The 14557-nt window shown below is 49.9% G+C and overlaps 14 non-coding genes across 14 annotated transcripts; 7 read left to right on the top strand and 7 right to left on the bottom strand.

Moving 5' to 3' along the window:
- Window positions 1–1301: 1301 nt before the first annotated feature.
- Trnal-uaa (transfer RNA leucine (anticodon UAA)) lies at window positions 1302–1385 on the bottom strand. Its single transcript has one exon. It is a non-coding gene; the product is annotated as a tRNA-Leu (tRNA).
- Window positions 1386–2056: 671 nt separating this feature from the next.
- Window positions 2057–2128, top strand: Trnag-ccc (transfer RNA glycine (anticodon CCC)). The gene has a single exon. It is a non-coding gene; the product is annotated as a tRNA-Gly (tRNA).
- A 1124-nt stretch (window positions 2129–3252) lies between these two features.
- On the bottom strand, window positions 3253–3336 carry Trnal-uaa (transfer RNA leucine (anticodon UAA)). The gene has a single exon. It is a non-coding gene; the product is annotated as a tRNA-Leu (tRNA).
- A 673-nt stretch (window positions 3337–4009) lies between these two features.
- Window positions 4010–4081, top strand: Trnag-ccc (transfer RNA glycine (anticodon CCC)). The gene has a single exon. It is a non-coding gene; the product is annotated as a tRNA-Gly (tRNA).
- Window positions 4082–5205: 1124 nt separating this feature from the next.
- Trnal-uaa (transfer RNA leucine (anticodon UAA)) lies at window positions 5206–5289 on the bottom strand. The gene has a single exon. It is a non-coding gene; the product is annotated as a tRNA-Leu (tRNA).
- A 673-nt stretch (window positions 5290–5962) lies between these two features.
- Trnag-ccc (transfer RNA glycine (anticodon CCC)) lies at window positions 5963–6034 on the top strand. The gene has a single exon. It is a non-coding gene; the product is annotated as a tRNA-Gly (tRNA).
- Window positions 6035–7158: 1124 nt separating this feature from the next.
- Window positions 7159–7242, bottom strand: Trnal-uaa (transfer RNA leucine (anticodon UAA)). Its single transcript has one exon. It is a non-coding gene; the product is annotated as a tRNA-Leu (tRNA).
- Window positions 7243–7914: 672 nt separating this feature from the next.
- Trnag-ccc (transfer RNA glycine (anticodon CCC)) lies at window positions 7915–7986 on the top strand. Its single transcript has one exon. It is a non-coding gene; the product is annotated as a tRNA-Gly (tRNA).
- Window positions 7987–9110: 1124 nt separating this feature from the next.
- On the bottom strand, window positions 9111–9194 carry Trnal-uaa (transfer RNA leucine (anticodon UAA)). Its single transcript has one exon. It is a non-coding gene; the product is annotated as a tRNA-Leu (tRNA).
- Window positions 9195–9866: 672 nt separating this feature from the next.
- Window positions 9867–9938, top strand: Trnag-ccc (transfer RNA glycine (anticodon CCC)). The gene has a single exon. It is a non-coding gene; the product is annotated as a tRNA-Gly (tRNA).
- A 1124-nt stretch (window positions 9939–11062) lies between these two features.
- On the bottom strand, window positions 11063–11146 carry Trnal-uaa (transfer RNA leucine (anticodon UAA)). Its single transcript has one exon. It is a non-coding gene; the product is annotated as a tRNA-Leu (tRNA).
- Window positions 11147–11819: 673 nt separating this feature from the next.
- Window positions 11820–11891, top strand: Trnag-ccc (transfer RNA glycine (anticodon CCC)). The gene has a single exon. It is a non-coding gene; the product is annotated as a tRNA-Gly (tRNA).
- Window positions 11892–13015: 1124 nt separating this feature from the next.
- Trnal-uaa (transfer RNA leucine (anticodon UAA)) lies at window positions 13016–13099 on the bottom strand. The gene has a single exon. It is a non-coding gene; the product is annotated as a tRNA-Leu (tRNA).
- Window positions 13100–13771: 672 nt separating this feature from the next.
- On the top strand, window positions 13772–13843 carry Trnag-ccc (transfer RNA glycine (anticodon CCC)). The gene has a single exon. It is a non-coding gene; the product is annotated as a tRNA-Gly (tRNA).
- The last annotated feature ends 714 nt before the right edge of the window (window positions 13844–14557 follow it).

The following is a 14557-nucleotide window of genomic DNA, read 5'->3' as shown; positions in this document are numbered from 1 at the left end:
CACGTCTCACTCCGTGTCGCCATTGCGGTAGTCGCCGGATTTCGATTCACAGCATCGTGTGTCTCCATGTCTCGACTTGTCTCGACTTGTCTCGACTTGTCTCGACTTGTCTCGACTTGTCTCGACTTGTCTCGACTTGTCTCGACTTGTCTCGACTTGTCTCGACTTGTCTCGACTTGTCTCGACTTGTCTCGACTTGTCTCGACTTGTCTCGACTTGTCTCGACTTGTCTCGACTTGTCTCGACTTGTCTCGACTTGTCTCGACTTGTCTCGACTTGTCTCGACTTGTCTCGACTTGTCTCGACTTGTCTCGACTTGTCTCGACTTGTCTCGACTTGTCTCGACTTGTCTCGACTTTGCTCGGCTGACGCGAGAGCTGACGCTTGGAAATGGGCATATATGTAGAGGGCAGGCGGGAGAAACGACTGCGAGAGACCAAAAACCGACAAACATACGACAGAACCTTTCATTTTATTGTGGCCACAGATTCGCGCTTTAGTGCACCGACAGGCAGGAGTGGCGTCAGCGTGCTGGACCGCATCATTATCGCTAAGCAGCGACGACACCTAAGTAAATAGGCAAAATGAAAGAAGCCAAATGTAGGTAGAGCTCCAAGCTGGTCGCCCATCCAAGTACTAAACACGGCCAACCGCTATTAACTCCAATCAACAGACGAGAACCGCTGCACTCAGCGTGGTATGGCCGTTATCGACAACGCCGCGAAACGTGCAGACGTCTTGCTTCTTGTGCACATCACTTGGTATTTACCTGGCAGTGTCTCGCTGGAGGAAGCACTGTCTTTTATGAGAGAAAAATGAAATGGCACTTAGTGCTATCGAATACATGGCCTTTGTGTTCACAGCACGACGCTCTAACGTACTGAGCTGAGGAGCGATGCAATTCGGCCACGTCACCAGTCCAATACCCGGTCCACCGGCTCATCCACCTTCATTACTGCCCTGCCAGACATTTAACCACGTATCTGTTTTCGTTGACTTTTGCTTTCTTGATGCTTGGACCCAAAAAGCACAACACAAAGAAAACGTAAACGCCGTGAGACTAGCCAAGACTCAGCAAACAAAAGTATGTTCGGCTACCAGGAATCGAATCCGGGCTGCCTGGCTGAAAGCCATGCCTCCTAACAGCTTTCCGTTCCTTCTGACGGCCAGACAATCAGACGTGCAGGGCAAGCGCCATAATCACTGCCGTCACTGATAATATCTCTTCAACCTGTTTGCGCGAAATTTACTTCCTTTCCCGCACGAAGGAAACGGGTAGGTTTGGAATATTTAAAATTCATTGTCAGATGTGGGGTTCGAACCCACGCTCCCTTTCGGGAACCAGAGCTTAAATCTGGCGCCTTAGACCGCTCGGCCAATCTGACGTGCGAGCGGAAACACACTGCTGCCATCGTTTCTATAAACATCTCCAGGGCCTGACTGCGAAATTTGCTTGTTTTTTTTGTGTGAAGGAAATACGTTTTTTTAGAGTATTTAAAACGAGTTGTGAGATATGAGGTAACACCCCACCCTCACTGTCGGCACCCGGAACTTAAATATGGTGCCTGGCACCGTTGTTTTCCGACGCCTTCGGCCTTAAGTGGAACGAGCAGAACTCTAACTATCAATTTTCACATTGGCGTGGAGAAAACAACGAACGACAATAAAAGTCCGTTCCCTAGCAACGGCTACGCTGTGTATTTCGCCCTCAGGGGAAGCTAATGATATGCTCCAGGCGAGGATCAAACTAACCAACTTAACATTGCGATACTTAGGCGCTTTCTACTTCTGGACTGGCACAATTATGCTCAATCGTCTCTGGATCGTCTGTACGTACGTCACATTAGATATTTCTTATATCATGCTGCTGTAAATTAAAGGGCAGTTTTCCAACGACTGTCAGTTGTGCTTCTATTTACGCTAGCAGCACCTACACACTGCGTTCAGATGTGCCAACCTCTGCCCTGGCGTTGAACGCCTACAGCGCCTTCGCCTTCGGCCTCTGGTGGCAGGAGGGTAGCCGATACATCGCGGCGTGAATGACTCGGCACGCAAGGCGGTGGTGGTGTAACGGTCAGCATGGTTGCTTCCCAAGCAGTTGATCCGGGTTCGATTCCCGGCCACCGCACGAAACGTACATCTTTCTTCTAGGGCTATTCCACGTAACGTAACGCGATCCTCGAAACAGAACCGTCGTGGTACGAATAGTTTTCCTTCGCCCCACGTCTCACTCCGTGTCGCCATTGCGGTAGTCGCCGGATTTCGATTCACAGCATCGTGTGTCTCCATGTGTCGACTTGTCTCGACTTTGCTCGGCTGACGCGAGAGCTGACGCTTGGAAATGGGCATATATGTAGAGGGCAGGCGGGAGAAACGACTGCGAGAGACCAAAAACCGACAAACATACGACAGAACCTTTCATTTTATTGTGGCCACAGATTCGCGCTTTAGTGCACCGACAGGCAGGAGTGGCGTCAGCGTGCTGGACCGCATCATTATCGCTAAGCAGCGACGACACCTAAGTAAATAGGCAAAATGAAAGAAGCCAAATGTAGGTAGAGCTCCAAGCTGGTCGCCCATCCAAGTACTAAACACGGCCAACCGCTATTAACTCCAATCAACAGACGAGAACCGCTGCACTCAGCGTGGTATGGCCGTTATCGACAACGCCGCGAAACGTGCAGACGTCTTGCTTCTTGTGCACATCACTTGGTATTTACCTGGCAGTGTCTAGCTGGAGGAAGCACTGTCTTTTATGAGAGAAAAATGAAATGGCACTTAGTGCTATCGAATACATGGCCTTTGTGTTCACAGCACGACGCTCTAACGTACTGAGCTGAGGAGCGATGCAATTCGGCCACGTCACCAGTCCAATACCCGGTCCACCGGCTCATCCACCTTCATTACTGCCCTGCCAGACATTTAACCACGTATCTGTTTTCGTTGACTTTTGCTTTCTTGATGCTTGGACCCAAAAAGCACAACACAAAGAAAACGTAAGCGCCGTGAGACTAGCCAAGACTCAGCAAACAAAAGTATGTTCGGCTACCAGGAATCGAATCCGGGCTGCCTGGCTGAAAGCCATGCCTCCTAACAGCTTTCCGTTCCTTCTGACGGCCAGACAATCAGACGTGCAGGGCAAGCGCCATAATCACTGCCGTCACTGATAATATCTCTTCAACCTGTTTGCGCGAAATTTACTTCCTTTCCCGCACGAAGGAAACGGGTAGGTTTGGAATATTTAAAATTCATTGTCAGATGTGGGGTTCGAACCCACGCTCCCTTTCGGGAACCAGAGCTTAAATCTGGCGCCTTAGACCGCTCGGCCAATCTGACGTGCGAGCGGAAACACACTGCTGCCATCGTTTCTATAAACATCTCCAGGGCCTGACTGCGAAATTTGCTTGTTTTTTTTTTGTGTGAAGGAAATACGTTTTTTTAGAGTATTTAAAACGAGTTGTGAGATATGAGGTAACACCCCACCCTCACTGTCGGCACCCGGAACTTAAATATGGTGCCTGGCACCGTTGTTTTCCGACGCCTTCGGCCTTAAGTGGAACGAGCAGAACTCTAACTATCAATTTTCACATTGGCGTGGAGAAAACAACGAACGACAATAAAAGTCCGTTCCCTAGCAACGGCTACGCTGTGTATTTCGCCCTCAGGGGAAGCTAATGATATGCTCCAGGCGAGGATCAAACTAACCAACTTAACATTGCGATACTTAGGCGCTTTCTACTTCTGGACTGGCACAATTATGCTCAATCGTCTCTGGATCGTCTGTACGTACGTCACATTAGATATTTCTTATATCATGTTGCTGTAAATTAAAGGGCAGTTTTCCAACGACTGTCAGTTGTGCTTCTATTTACGCTAGCAGCACCTACACACTGCGTTCAGATGTGCCAACCTCTGCCCTGGCGTTGAACGCCTACAGCGCCTTCGCCTTCGGCCTCTGGTGGCAGGAGGGTAGCCGATACATCGCGGCGTGAATGACTCGGCACGCAAGGCGGTGGTGGTGTAACGGTCAGCATGGTTGCTTCCCAAGCAGTTGATCCGGGTTCGATTCCCGGCCACCGCACGAAACGTACATCTTTCTTCTAGGGCTATTCCACGTAACGTAACGCGATCCTCGAAACAGAACCGTCGTGGTACGAATAGTTTTCCTTCGCCCCACGTCTCACTCCGTGTCGCCATTGCGGTAGTCGCCGGATTTCGATTCACAGCATCGTGTGTCTCCATGTGTCGACTTGTCTCGACTTTGCTCGGCTGACGCGAGAGCTGACGCTTGGAAATGGGCATATATGTAGAGGGCAGGCGGGAGAAACGACTGCGAGAGACCAAAAACCGACAAACATACGACAGAACCTTTCATTTTATTGTGGCCACAGATTCGCGCTTTAGTGCACCGACAGGCAGGAGTGGCGTCAGCGTGCTGGACCGCATCATTATCGCTAAGCAGCGACGACACCTAAGTAAATAGGCAAAATGAAAGAAGCCAAATGTAGGTAGAGCTCCAAGCTGGTCGCCCATCCAAGTACTAAACACGGCCAACCGCTATTAACTCCAATCAACAGACGAGAACCGCTGCACTCAGCGTGGTATGGCCGTTATCGACAACGCCGCGAAACGTGCAGACGTCTTGCTTCTTGTGCACATCACTTGGTATTTACCTGGCAGTGTCTAGCTGGAGGAAGCACTGTCTTTTATGAGAGAAAAATGAAATGGCACTTAGTGCTATCGAATACATGGCCTTTGTGTTCACAGCACGACGCTCTAACGTACTGAGCTGAGGAGCGATGCAATTCGGCCACGTCACCAGTCCAATACCCGGTCCACCGGCTCATCCACCTTCATTACTGCCCTGCCAGACATTTAACCACGTATCTGTTTTCGTTGACTTTTGCTTTCTTGATGCTTGGACCCAAAAAGCACAACACAAAGAAAACGTAAGCGCCGTGAGACTAGCCAAGACTCAGCAAACAAAAGTATGTTCGGCTACCAGGAATCGAATCCGGGCTGCCTGGCTGAAAGCCATGCCTCCTAACAGCTTTCCGTTCCTTCTGACGGCCAGACAATCAGACGTGCAGGGCAAGCGCCATAATCACTGCCGTCACTGATAATATCTCTTCAACCTGTTTGCGCGAAATTTACTTCCTTTCCCGCACGAAGGAAACGGGTAGGTTTGGAATATTTAAAATTCATTGTCAGATGTGGGGTTCGAACCCACGCTCCCTTTCGGGAACCAGAGCTTAAATCTGGCGCCTTAGACCGCTCGGCCAATCTGACGTGCGAGCGGAAACACACTGCTGCCATCGTTTCTATAAACATCTCCAGGGCCTGACTGCGAAATTTGCTTGTTTTTTTTTTGTGTGAAGGAAATACGTTTTTTTAGAGTATTTAAAACGAGTTGTGAGATATGAGGTAACACCCCACCCTCACTGTCGGCACCCGGAACTTAAATATGGTGCCTGGCACCGTTGTTTTCCGACGCCTTCGGCCTTAAGTGGAACGAGCAGAACTCTAACTATCAATTTTCACATTGGCGTGGAGAAAACAACGAACGACAATAAAAGTCCGTTCCCTAGCAACGGCTACGCTGTGTATTTCGCCCTCAGGGGAAGCTAATGATATGCTCCAGGCGAGGATCAAACTAACCAACTTAACATTGCGATACTTAGGCGCTTTCTACTTCTGGACTGGCACAATTATGCTCAATCGTCTCTGGATCGTCTGTACGTACGTCACATTAGATATTTCTTATATCATGTTGCTGTAAATTAAAGGGCAGTTTTCCAACGACTGTCAGTTGTGCTTCTATTTACGCTAGCAGCACCTACACACTGCGTTCAGATGTGCCAACCTCTGCCCTGGCGTTGAACGCCTACAGCGCCTTCGCCTTCGGCCTCTGGTGGCAGGAGGGTAGCCGATACATCGCGGCGTGAATGACTCGGCACGCAAGGCGGTGGTGGTGTAACGGTCAGCATGGTTGCTTCCCAAGCAGTTGATCCGGGTTCGATTCCCGGCCACCGCACGAAACGTACATCTTTCTTCTAGGGCTATTCCACGTAACGTAACGCGATCCTCGAAACAGAACCGTCGTGGTACGAATAGTTTTCCTTCGCCCCACGTCTCACTCCGTGTCGCCATTGCGGTAGTCGCCGGATTTCGATTCACAGCATCGTGTGTCTCCATGTGTCGACTTGTCTCGACTTTGCTCGGCTGACGCGAGAGCTGACGCTTGGAAATGGGCATATATGTAGAGGGCAGGCGGGAGAAACGACTGCGAGAGACCAAAAACCGACAAACATACGACAGAACCTTTCATTTTATTGTGGCCACAGATTCGCGCTTTAGTGCACCGACAGGCAGGAGTGGCGTCAGCGTGCTGGACCGCATCATTATCGCTAAGCAGCGACGACACCTAAGTAAATAGGCAAAATGAAAGAAGCCAAATGTAGGTAGAGCTCCAAGCTGGTCGCCCATCCAAGTATTAAACACGGCCAACCGCTATTAACTCCAATCAACAGACGAGAACCGCTGCACTCAGCGTGGTATGGCCGTTATCGACAACGCCGCGAAACGTGCAGACGTCTTGCTTCTTGTGCACATCACTTGGTATTTACCTGGCAGTGTCTCGCTGGAGGAAGCACTGTCTTTTATGAGAGAAAAATGAAATGGCACTTAGTGCTATCGAATACATGGCCTTTGTGTTCACAGCACGACGCTCTAACGTACTGAGCTGAGGAGCGATGCAATTCGGCCACGTCACCAGTCCAATACCCGGTCCACCGGCTCATCCACCTTCATTACTGCCCTGCCAGACATTTAACCACGTATCTGTTTTCGTTGACTTTTGCTTTCTTGATGCTTGGACCCAAAAAGCACAACACAAAGAAAACGTAAGCGCCGTGAGACTAGCCAAGACTCAGCAAACAAAAGTATGTTCGGCTACCAGGAATCGAATCCGGGCTGCCTGGCTGAAAGCCATGCCTCCTAACAGCTTTCCGTTCCTTCTGACGGCCAGACAATCAGACGTGCAGGGCAAGCGCCATAATCACTGCCGTCACTGATAATATCTCTTCAACCTGTTTGCGCGAAATTTACTTCCTTTCCCGCACGAAGGAAACGGGTAGGTTTGGAATATTTAAAATTCATTGTCAGATGTGGGGTTCGAACCCACGCTCCCTTTCGGGAACCAGAGCTTAAATCTGGCGCCTTAGACCGCTCGGCCAATCTGACGTGCGAGCGGAAACACACTGCTGCCATCGTTTCTAAAAACATCTCCAGGGCCTGACTGCGAAATTTGCTTGTTTTTTTTTGTGTGAAGGAAATACGTTTTTTTAGAGTATTTAAAACGAGTTGTGAGATATGAGGTAACACCCCACCCTCACTGTCGGCACCCGGAACTTAAATATGGTGCCTGGCACCGTTGTTTTCCGACGCCTTCGGCCTTAAGTGGAACGAGCAGAACTCTAACTATCAATTTTCACATTGGCGTGGAGAAAACAACGAACGACAATAAAAGTCCGTTCCCTAGCAACGGCTACGCTGTGTATTTCGCCCTCAGGGGAAGCTAATGATATGCTCCAGGCGAGGATCAAACTAACCAACTTAACATTGCGATACTTAGGCGCTTTCTACTTCTGGACTGGCACAATTATGCTCAATCGTCTCTGGATCGTCTGTACGTACGTCACATTAGATATTTCTTATATCATGCTGCTGTAAATTAAAGGTCAGTTTTCCAACAGCTGTCAGTTGTGCTTCTATTTACGCTAGCAGCACCTACACACTGCGTTCAGATGTGCCAACCTCTGCCCTGGCGTTGAACGCCTACAGCGCCTTCGCCTTCGGCCTCTGGTGGCAGGAGGGTAGCCGATACATCGCGGCGTGAATGACTCGGCACGCAAGGCGGTGGTGGTGTAACGGTCAGCATGGTTGCTTCCCAAGCAGTTGATCCGGGTTCGATTCCCGGCCACCGCACGAAACGTCCATTTTTCTTCTAGGGCTATTCCACGTAACGTAACGCGATCCTCGAAACAGAACCGTCGTGGTACGAATAGTTTTCCTTCGCCCCACGTCTCACTCCGTGTCGCCATTGCGGTAGTCGCCGGATTTCGATTCACAGCATCGTGTGTCTCCATGTGTCGACTTGTCTCGACTTTGCTCGGCTGACGCGAGAGCTGACGCTTGGAAATGGGCATATATGTAGAGGGCAGGCGGGAGAAACGACTGCGAGAGACCAAAAACCGACAAACATACGACAGAACCTTTCATTTTATTGTGGCCACAGATTCGCGCTTTAGTGCACCGACAGGCAGGAGTGGCGTCAGCGTGCTGGACCGCATCATTATCGCTAAGCAGCGACGACACCTAAGTAAATAGGCAAAATGAAAGAAGCCAAATGTAGGTAGAGCTCCAAGCTGGTCGCCCATCCAAGTACTAAACACGGCCAACCGCTATTAACTCCAATCAACAGACGAGAACCGCTGCACTCAGCGTGGTATGGCCGTTATCGACAACGCCGCGAAACGTGCAGACGTCTTGCTTCTTGTGCACATCACTTGGTATTTACCTGGCAGTGTCTCGCTGGAGGAAGCACTGTCTTTTATGAGAGAAAAATGAAATGGCACTTAGTGCTATCGAATACATGGCCTTTGTGTTCACAGCACGACGCTCTAACGTACTGAGCTGAGGAGCGATGCAATTCGGCCACGTCACCAGTCCAATACCCGGTCCACCGGCTCATCCACCTTCATTACTGCCCTGCCAGACATTTAACCACGTATCTGTTTTCGTTGACTTTTGCTTTCTTGATGCTTGGACCCAAAAGGCACAACACAAAGAAAACGTAAGCGCCGTGAGACTAGCCAAGACTCAGCAAACAAAAGTATGTTCGGCTACCAGGAATCGAATCCGGGCTGCCTGGCTGAAAGCCATGCCTCCTAACAGCTTTCCGTTCCTTCTGACGGCCAGACAATCAGACGTGCAGGGCAAGCGCCATAATCACTGCCGTCACTGATAATATCTCTTCAACCTGTTTGCGCGAAATTTACTTCCTTTCCCGCACGAAGGAAACGGGTAGGTTTGGAATATTTAAAATTCGTTGTCAGATGTGGGGTTCGAACCCACGCTCCCTTTCGGGAACCAGAGCTTAAATCTGGCGCCTTAGACCGCTCGGCCAATCTGACGTGCGAGCGGAAACACAATGCTGCCATCGTTTCTATTAACATCTCCAGGGCCTGACTGCGAAATTTGCTTGTTTTTTTTTGTGTGAAGGAAATACGTTTTTTTAGAGTATTTAAAACGAGTTGTGAGATGTGAGGTAACACCCTACCCTCACTGTCGGCACCCGGAACTTAAATATGGTGCCTGGCACCGTTGTTTTCCGACGCCTTCGGCCTTAGGTGGAACGAGCAGAACTCTAACTATCAATTTTCACATTGGCGTGGAGAAAACAACGAACGACAATAAAAGTCCGTTCCCTAGCAACGGCTACGCTGTGTATTTCGCCCTCAGGGGAAGCTAATGATATGCTCCAGGCGAGGATCAAACTAACCAACTTAACATTGTGATACTTAGGCGCTTTCTACTTCTGGACTGGCACAATTATGCTCAATCGTCTCTGGATCGTCTGTACGTACGTCACATTAGATATTTCTTATATCATGTTGCTGTAAATTAAAGGGCAGTTTTCCAACGGCTGTCAGTTGTGCTTCTATTTACGCTAGCAGCACCTACACACTGCGTTCAGATGTGCCAACCTCTGCCCTGGCGTTGAACGCCTACAGCGCCTTCGCCTTCGGCCTCTGGTGGCAGGAGGGTAGCCGATACATCGCAGCGTGAATGACTCGGCACGCAAGGCGGTGGTGGTGTAACGGTCAGCATGGTTGCTTCCCAAGTAGTTGATCCGGGTTCGATTCCCGGCCACCGCACGAAACGTACATTTTTCTTCTAGGGCTATTCCACGTAACGTAACGCGATCCTCGAAACAGAACCGTCGTGGTACGAATAGTTTTCCTTCGCCCCACGTCTCACTCCGTGTCGCCATTGCGGTAGTCGCCGGATTTCGATTCACAGCATCGTGTGTCTCCATGTGTCGACTTGTCTCGACTTTGCTCGGCTGACGCGAGAGCTGACGCTTGGAAATGGGCATATATGTAGAGGGCAGGCGGGAGAAACGACTGCGAGAGACCAAAAACCGACAAACATACGACAGAACCTTTCATTTTATTGTGGCCACAGATTCGCGCTTTAGTGCACCGACAGGCAGGAGTGGCGTCAGCGTGCTGGACCGCATCATTATCGCTAAGCAGCGACGACACCTAAGTAAATAGGCAAAATGAAAGAAGCCAAATGTAGGTAGAGCTCCAAGCTGGTCGCCCATCCAAGTACTAAACACGGCCAACCGCTATTAACTCCAATCAACAGACGAGAACCGCTGCACTCAGCGTGGTATGGCCGTTATCGACAACGCCGCGAAACGTGCAAACGTCTTGCTTCTTGTGCACATCACTTGGTATTTACCTGGCAGTGTCTCGCTGGAGGAAGCACTGTCTTCTATGAGAGAAAAATGAAATGGCACTTAGTGCTATCGAATACATGGCCTTTGTGTTCACAGCACGACGCTCTAACGTACTGAGCTGAGGAGCGATGCAATTCGGCCACGTCACCAGTCCAATACCCGGTCCACCGGCTCATCCACCTTCATTACTGCCCTGCCAGACATTTAACCACGTACCTGTTTTCGTTGACTTTTGCTTTCTTGATGCTTGGACCCAAAAAGCACAACACAAAGAAAACGTAAGCGCCGTGAGACTAGCCAAGACTCAGCAAACAAAAGTATGTTCGGCTACCAGGAATCGAATCCGGGCTGCCTGGCTGAAAGCCATGCCTCCTAACAGCTTTCCGTTCCTTCTGACGGCCAGACAATCAGACGTGCAGGGCAAGCGCCATAATCACTGCCGTCACTGATAATATCTCTTCAACCTGTTTGCGCGAAATTTACTTCCTTTCCCGCACGAAGGAAACGGGTAGGTTTGGAATATTTAAAATTCATTGTCAGATGTGGGGTTCGAACCCACGCTCCCTTTCGGGAACCAGAGCTTAAATCTGGCGCCTTAGACCGCTCGGCCAATCTGACGTGCGAGCGGAATGATACTGCTGCCATCGTTTCTATAAACATCTCCAGGGCCTGACTGCGAAATTTGCTTGTTTTTTTTTTGTGTGAAGGAAATACGTTTTTTTAGAGTATTTAAAACGAGTTGTGAGATATGAGGTAACACCCCACCCTCACTGTCGGCACCCGGAACTTAAATATGGTGCCTGGCACCGTTGTTTTCCGACGCCTTCGGCCTTAAGTGGAACGAGCAGAACTCTAACTATCAATTTTCACATTGGCGTGGAGAAAACAACGAACGACAATAAAAGTCCGTTCCCTAGCAACGGCTACGCTGTGTATTTCGCCCTCAGGGGAAGCTAATGATATGCTCCAGGCGAGGATCAAACTAACCAACTTAACATTGTGATACTTAGGCGCTTTCTACTTCTGGACTGGCACAATTATGCTCAATCGTCTCTGGATCGTCTGTACGTACGTCACATTAGATATTTCTTATATCATGCTGCTGTAAATTAAAGGGCAGTTTTCCAACGGCTGTCAGTTGTGCTTCTATTTACGCTAGCAGCACCTACACACTGCGTTCAGATGTGCCAACCTCTGCCCTGGCGTTGAACGCCTACAGCGCCTTCGCCTTCGGCCTCTGGTGGCAGGAGGGTAGCCGATACATCGCGGCGTGAATGACTCGGCACGCAAGGCGGTGGTGGTGTAACGGTCAGCATGGTTGCTTCCCAAGCAGTTGATCCGGGTTCGATTCCCGGCCACCGCACGAAACGTACATTTTTCTTCTAGGGCTATTCCACGTAACGTAACGCGATCCTCGAAACAGAACCGTCGTGGTACGAATAGTTTTCCTTCGCCCCACGTCTCACTCCGTGTCGCCATTGCGGTAGTCGCCGGATTTCGATTCACTGCATCGTGTGTCTCCATGTGTCGACTTGTCTCGACTTTGCTCGGCTGACGCGAGAGCTGACGCTTGGAAATGGGCATATATGTAGAGGGCAGGCGGGAGAAACGACTGCGAGAGACCAAAAACCGACAAACATACGACAGAACCTTTCATTTTATTGTGGCCACAGATTCGCGCTTTAGTGCACCGACAGGCAGGAGTGGCGTCAGCGTGCTGGACCGCATCATTATCGCTAAGCAGCGACGACACCTAAGTAAATAGGCAAAATGAAAGAAGCCAAATGTAGGTAGAGCTCCAAGCTGGTCGCCCATCCAAGTACTAAACACGGCCAACCGCTATTAACTCCAATCAACAGACGAGAACCGCTGCACTCAGCGTGGTATGGCCGTTATCGACAACGCCGCGAAACGTGCAGACGTCTTGCTTCTTGTGCACATCACTTGGTATTTACCTGGCAGTGTCTAGCTGGAGGAAGCACTGTCTTTTATGAGAGAAAAATGAAATGGCACTTAGTGCTATCGAATACATGGCCTTTGTGTTCACAGCACGACGCTCTAACATACTGAGCTGAGGAGCGATGCAATTCGGCCACGTCACCAGTCCAATACCCGGTCCACCGGCTCATCCACCTTCATTACTGCCCTGCCAGACATTTAACCACGTATCTGTTTTCGTTGACTTTTGCTTTCTTGATGCTTGGACCCAAAAAGCACAACACAAAGAAAACGTAAGCGCCGTGAGACTAGCCAAGACTCAGCAAACAAAAGTATGTTCGGCTACCAGGAATCGAATCCGGGCTGCCTGGCTGAAAGCCATGCCTCCTAACAGCTTTCCGTTCCTTCTGACGGCCAGACAATCAGACGTGCAGGGCAAGCGCCATAATCACTGCCGTCACTGATAATATCTCTTCAACCTGTTTGCGCGAAATTTACTTCCTTTCCCGCACGAAGGAAACGGGTAGGTTTGGAATATTTAAAATTCATTGTCAGATGTGTGGTTCGAACCCACGCTCCCTTTCGGGAACCAGAGCTTAAATCTGGCGCCTTAGACCGCTCGGCCAATCTGACGTGCAAGCGGAAACACACTGCTGCCATCGTTTCTATAAACATCTCCAGGGCCTGACTGCGAAATTTGCTTGTTTTTTTTTGTGTGAAGGAAATACGTTTTTTTAGAGTATTTAAAACGAGTTGTGAGATGTGAGGTAACACCCTACCCTCACTGTCGGCACCCGGAACTTAAATATGGTGCCTGGCACCGTTGTTTTCCGACGCCTTCGGCCTTAAGTGGAACGAGCAGAACTCTAACTATCAATTTTCACATTGGCGTGGAGAAAACAACGAACGACAATAAAAGTCCGTTCCCTAGCAACGGCTACGCTGTGTATTTCGCCCTCAGGGGAAGCTAATGATATGCTCCAGGCGAGGATCAAACTAACCAACTTAACATTGTGATACTTAGGCGCTTTCTACTTCTGGACTGGCACAATTATGCTCAATCGTCTCTGGATCGTCTGTACGTACGTCACATTAGATATTTCTTATATCATGCTGCTGTAAATTAAAGGGCAGTTTTCCAACGGCTGTCAGTTGTGCTTCTATTTACGCTAGCAGCACCTACACACTGCGTTCAGATGTGCCAACCTCTGCCCTGGCGTTGAACGCCTACAGCGCCTTCGCCTTCGGCCTCTGGTGGCAGGAGGGTACCCGATACATCGCGGCGTGAATGACTCGGCGCGCAAGGCGGTGGTGGTGTAACGGTCAGCATGGTTGCTTCCCAAGCAGTTGATCCGGGTTCGATTCCCGGCCACCGCACGAAACGTACATTTTTCTTCTAGGGCTATTCCACGTAACGTAACGCGATCCTCGAAACAGAACCGTCGTGGTACGAATAGTTTTCCTTCGCCCCACGTCTCACTCCGTGTCGCCATTGCGGTAGTCGCCGGATTTCGATTCACAGCATCGTGTGTCTCCATGTGTCGACTTGTCTCGACTTTGCTCGGCTGACGCGAGAGCTGACGCTTGGAAATGCGCATATATGTAGAGGGCAGGCGGGAGAAACGACTGCGAGAGACCAAAAACCGACAAACATACGACAGAACCTTTCATTTTATTGTGGCCACAGATTCGCGCTTTAGTGCACCGACAGGCAGGAGTGGCGTCAGCGTGCTGGACCGCATCATTATCGCTAAGCAGCGACGACACCTAAGTAAATAGGCAAAATGAAAGAAGCCAAATGTAGGTAGAGCTCCAAGCTGGTCGCCCATCCAAGTACTAAACACGGCCAACCGCTATTAACTCCAATCAACAGACGAGAACCGCTGCACTCAGCGTGGTATGGCCGTTATCGACAACGCCGCGAAACGTGCAGACGTCTTGCTTCTTGTGCACATCACTTGGTATTTACCTGGCAGTGTCTAGCTGGAGGAAGCACTGTCTTTTATGAGAGAAAAATGAAATGGCACTTAGTGCTATCGAATACATGGCCTTTGTGTTCACAGCACGACGCTCTAACATACTGAGCTGAGG

Source organism: Schistocerca gregaria, chromosome 2 (genome assembly GCF_023897955.1).
Source record: "Schistocerca gregaria isolate iqSchGreg1 chromosome 2, iqSchGreg1.2, whole genome shotgun sequence".
In the NCBI taxonomy this organism is placed as follows: Eukaryota; Metazoa; Arthropoda; class Insecta; order Orthoptera; family Acrididae; genus Schistocerca; species Schistocerca gregaria.
The sequence above is the reverse complement of the archived record's forward strand: the minus strand, read 5'-3'. Positions and strand labels throughout refer to the sequence as shown.